Source organism: Arachis stenosperma, chromosome 5 (genome assembly GCF_014773155.1).
Source record: "Arachis stenosperma cultivar V10309 chromosome 5, arast.V10309.gnm1.PFL2, whole genome shotgun sequence".
Classification (NCBI taxonomy): domain Eukaryota; kingdom Viridiplantae; phylum Streptophyta; class Magnoliopsida; order Fabales; family Fabaceae; genus Arachis; species Arachis stenosperma.
Genome location: NC_080381.1, coordinates 93,784,945 through 93,795,665, shown reverse-complemented (window position 1 = coordinate 93,795,665; position 10,721 = coordinate 93,784,945). Strand labels below are relative to the sequence as shown.

The following is a 10,721-nucleotide window of genomic DNA, read 5'->3' as shown; positions in this document are numbered from 1 at the left end:
GAGCTCATGAATGGCAGAAGTAAATCCAATGGAATCTCTATGGTCTCAGTGTGAGCCTCAAATTCCCATGGTTCCTCATTAGGGAACTCATTGGAGGCCAGTGGACGTCCATTGAGGTCTTCCTCAGTGGCGTTCACTGCCTCTTCCTCCTTTCCTAGTTCGGCCATGTGGATCATGTTAATGGCCTTGCATTCTCCTTTTGGATTCTCTTCTGTATTGCTTGGAAGAGTACTAGGAGGAAGTTCAGTAACTTTCTTACTCAGCCGTCCCACTTGTGCCTCCAAATTCCTAATGGAGGACCTTGTTTCAGTCATGAAACTTTGAGTGGTTTTGATTAGATCAGAGACTATGGTTGCTAAGTCAGAGTGGTTCTGCTTAGAATTCTCTGTCTGTTGCTGAGAAGATGATGGAAAAGGCTTGCCATTGCTAAACATGTTTCTTCCACCATTATTGTTATTGAAACCTTGTTGAGGTCTCTGTTGATCCTTCCATGAGAGATTTGGATGATTTCTCCATGAAGAATTATAGGTGATTCCATAGGGTTCTCCCATGTAATTCACCTCTTCCATTGAAGGGTTCTCAGGATCATAAGCTTCTTCTTCAAATGAAGCATCCTTAGTACTGCCTGGTGCAGCTTGCATTCCAGACAGACTTTGAGAAATCAAATTGACTTGCTGAGTCAATATTTTGTTCTGAGCCAATATGGCATTTAGAGTATCAATCTCAAGAACTCCTTTCTTCTGATTCGTCCCATTGTTCACAGGATTCCTTTCAGAAGTGTACATGAATTGGTTATTTGCAATCATTTCAATGAGCTCTTGAGCTTCTGTAGGGCGTCTTCTTCAAATGAAGAGATCCTTCAGCAGAACTATCCAATGACATCTTGGACAGTTCAGACAGACCATCATAGAAGATACCTGTGATGCTCTATTCATAAAGCATATCAGAAGGACACTTTCTGATCAATTGTTTGTATCTTTCCCAGGCTTCATAGAGGGATTCTCCTTCCTTCTGTCTGAAGGTTTGGACTTTCACTCTAAGCTTACTTAATTTTTGAGGTGCAAAGAATTTGCCAAGAAGGCATTGACTAGCTTTTCCCAAGAGTTCAGGCTTTCTTTAGGTTGTGAATCCAACCATATCCTAGCTCTGTCTCTTATAGCAAAAGGGAATAGCATAAGTCTGTAGACCTCAGGGTCAACCCCATTAGTCTTGACAGTGTCACAGATTTACAAGAATTCAGCTAAAAACTGATGAGGATCTTCCAATGGAAGTCCATGGAACTTGCAATTTTGTTGCATTAGAGAAACTAATTGAGGCTTAAGCTCAAAGTTGTTTGCTCCAATGGCAGGGATAGAGATGCTTCTCCCATAGAAGTCGGGAGTAGGTGCAGTAAAGTCACCCAGCACCTACCTTGCATTGTTGGCATTGTTGTTATTTTCGGCTGCCATGGGTTCTTCTTCTTTGAAGATTTATGTTAGGTCCTCTACAGAGATTTGTGCTTTAGCTTCTCTTAGCTTTTGCTTCAAGGTCCTTTCAGGTTCAGGGTCAGCCTCAACAAGAATGCTTTTGTCTTTGCTCCTGCTCATATGAAAGAGAAGATAACAAGAAAATATGGAATCCTCTATGTCACAGTATAGAGATTCCTTGAGGTGTCAGAGGAATAGAAAAATAGAAGGAAGAGGTAGAAGAATTCAAACTTATCAAGAAAGATGGAGTTTGAATTGTGCATTAAGGAGGAGTGTTAGTCCATAAATAGAAGGATGTGAGAAGAAGGGAAGAAATATTTTCGAAAATTAAGTAAAAAAGATTTTAAAAACATTTTGAAAAATACTAATTGATTTTCGAAAACTAAAAGTGGAAAAGAAATCAAGTGATTTCTGAAAAAGATTTTAAAATTAGAAATCAAAAAAGATATGATTGAAAACTATTTTGAAAAAGATGTGATTAGAAGATATGATTGAAAAGATATAGTTTTAAAAAGATATGATTGAGAAGATATGATTTGAAAAACAATTTAAAAAGACTTGATTTTAAAAATCAACGACTTGACTAACAAGAAAAGATATGATTCAGACATTAAACCTTTCTCAACAGAAAAGGCAACATATTTGAAATGTTGAATCAAATCATTAATTGTTAGCAAGAATTTTTGAAAAAGGAAAGAAATTGATTTTGAAAATATATGATTGAAAAGATATGATTTGAAAAAGATTTGATTTTGAAAAATTTTGAAAACTTGAAAAAAAAATTGAGTTAAAAACAGAATCTTCCCTCTTGTGCCATCCTGGCGTTAAACGCCCAGAATGGTATACATTCTGGCGTTTAACGCCCAAATCCCTACCCTTTTGGGCGTTAAACGTCCAACCAGGCACCCTGGCTGGCGTTTAAACGCCAGTTTTCCTTCTTCACTGGGCGTTTTGAACGTCCAGCCTTTTCTGTATAATTCCTCTGCTGTATGTTCTGAATCTTCAATTCTCTGTATTATTGACTTGAAAAGACACAAATTAAAATGTTTTTGGATTTTTAATAATGAGGAATAATCAAAATGCAACTAAAATCAAATAAACAATGCATGCAAGACACCAAACTTAGAAGTTTGTATACTACTGACACTAACAAAATGAGAATGCATATGAGAAACAACAAAAATACTCAAGACAAGAGAATTTAAAGATCAGAGCAAGGAAATCATCAAGAACATCTTGAAGATCACTTAAGACACATGAATGAATGCAAGAAGAACAGAAATATGCAATTGACACCAAACTTAACATGAGACACTAGACTCAACAAGAAACATACAATATTTTTGGTTTTTATGATTTTGTAATTTTTTTTGGATTTTTCGAAAATTAAGTGGAAAAGAAAATAAAGATATCAAAATTCTTAATGAGAATTCCAGGAATCATGCAATGTTAGTCTAAAGCTTCAGTCTAAAGAAATTAGACATGGCTAGCCAAGCTTCAGCAGGACATTGCATTCAAGAGCTAAATTGATGAGAATCAATCAACTTTGGTGATGATAATAACATCACCTTGAAACACTAGAATTCATTCCTAAGAACTCTAAAGAAAAATACCTAATCTAAGCAACAAGATGAACCGTCAGTTGTCCAAACTCAAACAATCCCCGGCAACGGCGCCAAAAACTTGGTGCACGAAATTGTGATCATCAATGGCGCCATCAACATGGTACGCTCAATTGCAATCTCAACTCTTTATCACAACTTCGCACAACAAACCAGCAAGTGCACTGGGTCGTCCATGTAATAAACCTTACGCGAGTAAGGGTCGATCCCACAGAGATTGTTGGTATGAAGCAAGCTATGGTCACCTTGTAAATCTCAGTCAGGCAGATTCAAATGGTCATGAATGATATATGAATAAAGCATAAAGTAAAGATAGAGATACTTATGTAATTCATTGGTGAGAATTTCAGATAAGCGTATGGAGATGCTTTGTCCCTTCCGTCTCTCTGCTTTCCTACTGTCTTCATCCAATCCTTCTTACTCCTTTCCATGGCAAGCTGTATGTTGGGCATCACCGTTGTCAGTGGCTACAATCCCATTCTCTCAGTGAAAATGTTCAACGCACCCTGTCACGGCACGGCTAATCATCTGTCGGTTCTCAATCAGGTTGGAATAGAATCCATTGATTTTTTTGCGTCTGTCACTAACGCCCAGCCTTCAGGAGTTTGAAGCTCATCACAGTCATTCAATCATTGAATCCTACTCAGAATACCACAGACAAGGTTTAGACCTTCTGGATTCTCTTGAATGCCACCATCAATTCTAGCTTATACCACGAAGATCCCGATTAAAGAATCCAAGAGATATCCACTCAATCTAAGGTAGAACGAAGGTGGTTGTCAGGCACATGTTCATAGGGGAGAATGATGATGAGTGTCACGGATCATCACATTCATCAAGTTGAAGAACAAGTGATATCTTAGAACAAGAACAAGCTGAATTGAATATAAGAACAATAGTAATTGCATTAATACTCGAGGTACAGCAGAGCTCCACACCTTAATCTATGGTGTGTAGAAACTCCACCGTTGAAAATACATAAGAACAAGGTCTAGGCATGGCCGAATGGCCAGCCGCCAAAACGTCATCAAAAGATTCAAAGATCTAAAGATGATCAAAGATCCAAAGATCTAAAATACAATAGCAAAAGGTCCTATTTGTAGAGAACTAGTAGCCTAGGGTTTACAAAGATGAGTAAATGACATAAAAATTAACTTCCGGGCCCACTTGGTGTGTGCTTGGGCTGAGCATTGAAGCTTTCATGTGTAGAGACTTTTCTTGGAGTTAAACGCCAGCTTTTGTGCCAGTTTGGGCGTTTAACTCCCATTCTTGTGCCAGTTCCGGCGTTTAACGCCGGGCATTCTTGAGCTGACTTGGAACGCCGGTTTCGGTCATCAAATCTTGGGCAAAGTATGGACTATTATACATTGCTGGAAAGCCCAGGATGTCTACTTTCCAACGCCGTTGAGAGCCGCCAATTGGGCTTCTGTCGCTCTAGAAAATCCACTTCAAGTGCAGGGAGGTCAGAATCCAACAGCATCTGCAGTCCTTTTCAGCCTCTGAATCAGATTTTTGCTCAGGTTCCTCAATTTCAGCCAGAAAATACCTGAAATCACAAAAAAACACACAAACTCATAGTAAAGTCCAGAAAAGTGAATTTTAACTAAAAACTAATAAAAATATACTAAAAACTAACTAAAACATACTAAAAACATACTAAAAATAATGCAAAAAAGCGTATAAATTATCCGCTCATCATTTACATTACTTGTTCAAACCGTTTTGAAAACCCCAAAATATATCTTTGCATAACCAATAATAAGAACATACCTCCCTGCAATTCCTTGAGAAGACAACCCGAGGTTTAAATACTTCGGTTATCAATTTATTTAGGGGTTTGTTACTTGTGACAACCAAAACGTTTGTAAGAAAGGACTCTTGTTGGTTTAGAAGCTATACTTGCAACGGGAATTTATTCTGAATTCTAGACCAGGCAAAAGTTTTCTCTTCAAATTGGCGCCGTTGTCGGGGAATTGCAAACGTGTGCCTTATTATTGGTTATTGTAAATATTTTTCAAAAAAAAAATTTCAAAAAAAAAATTTCAGATTTTTGTTTTAAAATTTTTTATCTTATCTTACCTTAGTTTTAAATTTCAAAATTCAAATCTTTTTTAAAAATTTTTTTTTATTTTTCAAAATCTTATCTTATTTTTTTTTTCCAAAAATCATATCTTTTTCAAAAAGCTTATCTTATCCTTTTTCAAAAATCATATCTTTTTCAAAATCTTATCCTATCTTTACTAAAAATCATATTTTTTTTCAAAATATTTTCTTTTTATTAGTTTTTATTTTTATTTTCTCTTACTACTATGAACTCTCACCCCTTTGGCTATGAGTCTAGTTACAATTATGTTGCAGGAAGAGAAAATTACAACAGGAATGTGCATCAAGGTCAAAACAACCAAAGATGGATGGAGCCAAGAGGATCTGATCAACCCTTTAGGCAACAACACCTTTCAGGATATCATGGACAAAGACCATTCTACAATGCATACCAAGACGATAGATATGGTGGACCCCCTTGTAGTTACCAACAAGACCCACCATATGCCTATGAACCCCCTCCTCTTCAACATAACTTTGAACCACCATACTCACAAGCCCCTTTCCACCATTCACCCCCATATGACCCTAACCCGTATCCACCATACCAACCACCTTATGAGCCAAATGAACTATACACAGAACCACCACCTCAATATACACCATCTCCTTATCATTATCAAGATGAACCACCTTCCTACCATGAACCCTTTCTCCCAACAAATGAACCCTCCTATCCACCCCAAACCTCCATGGAGAAAGCATTTGCCGATCTAAATTCTACTTACAAGCTCTTGCCGCCCAAATCAGACCACCAAATACCTTCAACAATCAACCCTCAAGCTCTAGTGCACTTCTTTTTCAACCACAGAATGATCTCTCCATCCCATCACCACCATCCATGGAAGAGCACCCACATCCATCAATCCAAGAGAAACATGATCTCAATGATACTATTGACATGGAACAAGAGATAAAGGATCATCTTCGTGAATCCATACTTCATAAGGAGTTAGGGGAGGCCTTAAAGGTGAAGGTAGTAAAGAACCTTGAAGTCGAAGGAGTGGTTAAAGAATCAGTGAAGGAAGACATCAAGGAGGAGTCTGATCTTGTCTTAGAGCAAGAGGAGGCCCAAAATGTGGAGATAGGAGAGACCCTCGAAAATGAAAGAATAGTTGAAGGGAGTTATCATAGAAAAGAAGCCATCAAAGAGGAATACGATTTCATACTTAGACACCTGGATCAAGCGATAAGTCGATTACCTTTCCGACATTTAGACACTCAAGGAACCCCCATGACTTCATGTAGAGAATCTAATGAAGAACGTAACATGAAAGAGACACTAGAGACTCCAGTGGACAATAAGGACATGACTTTGTACTGGAACAAGTGGAGGAAGCCATAATAGTTGCAGAGGAAGAAGTGGTTGAAGATTTCGGAGATGCAGAACCTCCACAAGAACCTCAAGTCACAGAACCCTCTTCTAAGGAGTTTGAATTTGTTGTTGAGGAGGGTGTACAACCCCCAAGGCATGTCATGGTTGAAGACTTGGAAGAGGTTGATCAAGAGATAGAGATTCAAGAAGAAAAAGCACAACCTTCCATGCCATTGGTGAACAATGAAAAGGAAATTGAATCAGAAGAAAGCTACCAAGAGGAAGAGGTTAATATTGAAGAAGCTTGCAAAGAGGAGGTAGTTGTCAAAGAAGAGCACAAGGGAGTGGAGCTTGCACGTTCATTAGAAACACCTCCCCCTAAGTTGCCATCATCCTTCACAACATTCAAGTGGGTAAAATTCATATCCCTTAGCTTTCTAATTTCACTTGAATATGGGCTACTGGAGACGGTTGGTCAACTTAGAGCTCTTTATGGCATTAAGAGTAAGAGGAAGATGGTCAGTGGTAAGAATTGTCCTGCAAAGTTCATTATGGTTGAAAGCTCAAAGTTTAAACGCAACGGTTGGTGTAGAGCTCAATTGAATGGGTCTAGGAAGTTGTTTGGATGCTTCAGTGAGAATTCTAAAGCTGAACCCCCCGGCTGGAACAATGATGATCAACTTGAAGACGGGTGTAGAAACAAGATTTGGGATCCGGGAATATATGAGGATCAATTTTGGGAGCTCAAAGCTTGTGAAGAACTCCATCAAAGCTTGAGGAATTTACTTAGTATGGATAGAGCTTATTGGAAGACCAAGAATTGGTGGAAGTTTCAGGATGAGTTCAAGCACAAGCCGCCATGACAAGGAGCTCGCCAAATGTCCAACTTAAGGACTTTAACTAAAAGTGCTAGGTGGGAGATAACCCACCATGGTATGATCGTTCCTTTTCCATTTCAGTCTGTTTTAGAATTTTTATTGAACCTGGAATCATGCATAGCATTCATATTAAACATTGCATTCTACATACTGCATTATAAGAAAAAAGAAGAAAAGGGCACGGGACACGACAGCGTCGCCGACGCGTCTGCGTCCCCTGTGCCTTAGGAAGAAAAGAGACTTTACAGAGAGTCACGCGAGAGCATGGCTGGAGGCGTGCCTTTGGCACAAATTAATCCACGCGACTGCGTGGATGACGCGATCGCGTCATTAACGAAATAGCCTCCCCACGGGTCCGCGTCACCCACGCGACCGCGTGGCCCTGTAAATCGACGTCAAAAGGGTGTATGGCCGAAAGTTATGCTGGAGCTGGGCTGAACCTGTGCTAGCCGCACAAGCCCTGCCGTGCGGACGCGTGCCTAACGCGTCCATGCCGTTTTCATAATTTAGCCATCCACGCGATCGCGTCAACCACGCGACCGCGTCACCCTCAAAAGTGGCAATATGGTTTTCGAACAGAGAGTTGTACGAGCGTGAGGCTGCCCTCACGCCACTAGCACAAACCATGTCACGCGTCCGCATGACCGACACTTCCGCATCACTTCACTTACGTGCTACCTGCGCGAACGCGTGCCCCACGCGTCCGCGTCACCTGCACCGCATAGCTTATCCAAATCAGCCAAATATCTTATCTTTTCTTCCCCAAATCTAAATCTTTTCTTTCCCTTCTAATTTCTTTCTCCCTCCTTTCTTCCTTTCTTTTTCTTCATCTCTTTAACTTATCATCCCTCATCACTTCCATTCTATTTCATTTAATTTATTTGCATACTTTCATTCATTGCATTATTTTCATTGGTGTTGGAAATTTATTTGGGTCATTATTTTCATTATTTTGCTTGTGGATTATTAGGAAGTGTTTGACAATTATATATTACTTTTTATAGGATTGCTTGCATGTTCAATTTAATACTTTCACTAACTTATTTAACATGCATGCTAAGTGTTTGGAAAAATCCCGTTGATAAACCACTATTTTATGGTTTCTCTTGTGCTTAATTGAGTGGATTTTATCAATCTTTCATACACTTGTTCATACTAAATGCATGGGTTTACATTCTCCTTCCTGATTTTGTGCTATGCTTGAAAACATGCTTCTTTGGCCTTATATTTGCTAATATTAATCCTCTCTTGTTACCATTAGATGCCGTGATATGTGTGTTAAGTGATTTCAGGGATTACAGGGCATGAATGGCTCAGAGGATGGACAGGAAGCATGCAAAAGTAGAAGGAATACAAGAAGTTGAAGAAACTGCTAAGCTGTTCAGCCTGACCTCTTCGCACTCAAACGGTCATAACTTGAGCTACAGAGATCCAAATGAGATGGTTCCAATTGCGTTGGAAAGCTAACATTCGGGGCTTCGCAATGATATATAATTTATCATAGCTGCCCCGAAGTTAGATGACGCGAACGCGTGGATGACGCGCCCGCATTGCATCTGCGAACTTCAATCCCCGCAAACGCGTGGATGACGCCTCCGTGTCACTCTGTCGCGACCTGTACAGACCAGAAAGCGCTGGGAGTGACTTCTGGGCTGTTTTTGACCCAGTTCTTGGCCCAGAAAACACAAATTAGAGGCTGGGAGTGGAGCAGAATCAGATTATTCAATCATTATTCACAATTTTAGGTTTTAGATGTAGTCCTCTCTCTTAGGATTTAGGATTAGGATTCCTCTTAAAGGATTTAGGATTTATTATTATTTCAACTTACAATTCTTCTGAGCTCCAGGTTCAATATTCCTTTATTTTGACCTCTCTTCTACTTTGAGATACTTTAATGCTTTTATTTATATTTGATTTATGTTGCCTAATTGGCTTATGAATATTTTCCATGTTAGATTTGACTGCTTTGAATGAATGTTATTTGAGGTATTCCAGATATTTATGATTTTAATTTAGCTTTCTACATTCCTGGCTTTGGTTAAGAAATCAGTAACTCTTGAGTTATCAACTCAACGTGATCGATAATCGCTATCTTTGCTAATTAGCCTGAACTTCTATAATCCCAATCTTTTTCTAGGAATTAACTAGGATTTGAAGATCAAACTAATTAGCCACTTGACCTTCCTTTGCACCAGCAGAGGTTAACTAAGTGGAATTAAGATTCAATTTTCATCATCATTGATAAGGATAACTAGGATAGGACTTCCAATTTCTCATACCTTGCCAAGAGTTTATTTTACAGTCATTTATTTATTTTATTTGTCATTTATCATATTTGTTCCTCATTCTCAAAACCCCCAATTTACAAAACTCATAACTAATAATAAGAACACACCTCCCTGCAATTCCTTGAGAAGATGACCCGAGGTTTAAATACTTCGGTTATCAATTTATTTAGGGGTTTGTTACTTGTGACAACCAAAACGTTTGTACGAAGGGATTTCTGTTGGTTCAGAATCTATACTTACAACGCGACTTTATAAAATTCTTTACTAGCAAAAATCCCGACGTCACCCGTATGGCATTGTGCATTCTTCATTATTCTATCCTTCTACTCTAATGATTGTTTTTCACAAAACCCTTTTCATATTTTATTGTTTAATTATAATTGTCAATACAAACGTGATTGTCAGTTTGTTACGAGTAATAATACATTTTTAATCTTTGATGCTTGATCTATGCTACTCATGCCTTTGTTGGCATGCTAATAAACATCTTGCATCCAATACTCACCATGCCTCGCTATACTTCCATTGATGAACTGATCACATGGAATCGCGACCATGTCTTTCATTCACTATTTTCCTTACATGGCATGATTATCACTCGTACTGCCCTCTTCTTTGCTCTATTCCTTTGACTTCATGTCCCTTTCTCTTCTCCCTTTTCAGGCTAGCCACCAGGAAGAGTAAAGAGAAAGACTCTACAACGAGCACCGGCTGAGGAACCACAACCCCCGCCACCTGCACTTCTTTGCATGCACCGAGGACGGTGCAATCTTTAAGTGTGGGGAGGTCGATACCAATCTCCACGGGTTAGTCACTTTCTTCTCAACACCAATTTTTGTTCTTCATTGCTGCATTTGCATGTGTATTTGCATGTTTGTTTGATTTTGTGCATATATTACCATTACTTGGTTGAAGTAATATTTTCTTTTTCAAGAAAATTTTTATAGTATTTCACTAATTTGAATAAAACCTTTTGAAAAACTTGTATGAAGAAATATTATTTTGGAACATGGTTTAGAGCTCGAACACACAAAACCAGTGAGATTTTG

The 10,721-nt window shown here is 38.7% G+C and overlaps 1 non-coding gene across 1 annotated transcript; it reads left to right on the top strand.

Moving 5' to 3' along the window:
- Nucleotides 1-936: 936 nt before the first annotated feature.
- Nucleotides 937-1,044, top strand: LOC130983968 (small nucleolar RNA R71). Its single transcript, XR_009087933.1, has one exon. It is a non-coding gene; the product is annotated as a small nucleolar RNA R71 (small nucleolar RNA).
- The last annotated feature ends 9,677 nt before the right edge of the window (nucleotides 1,045-10,721 follow it).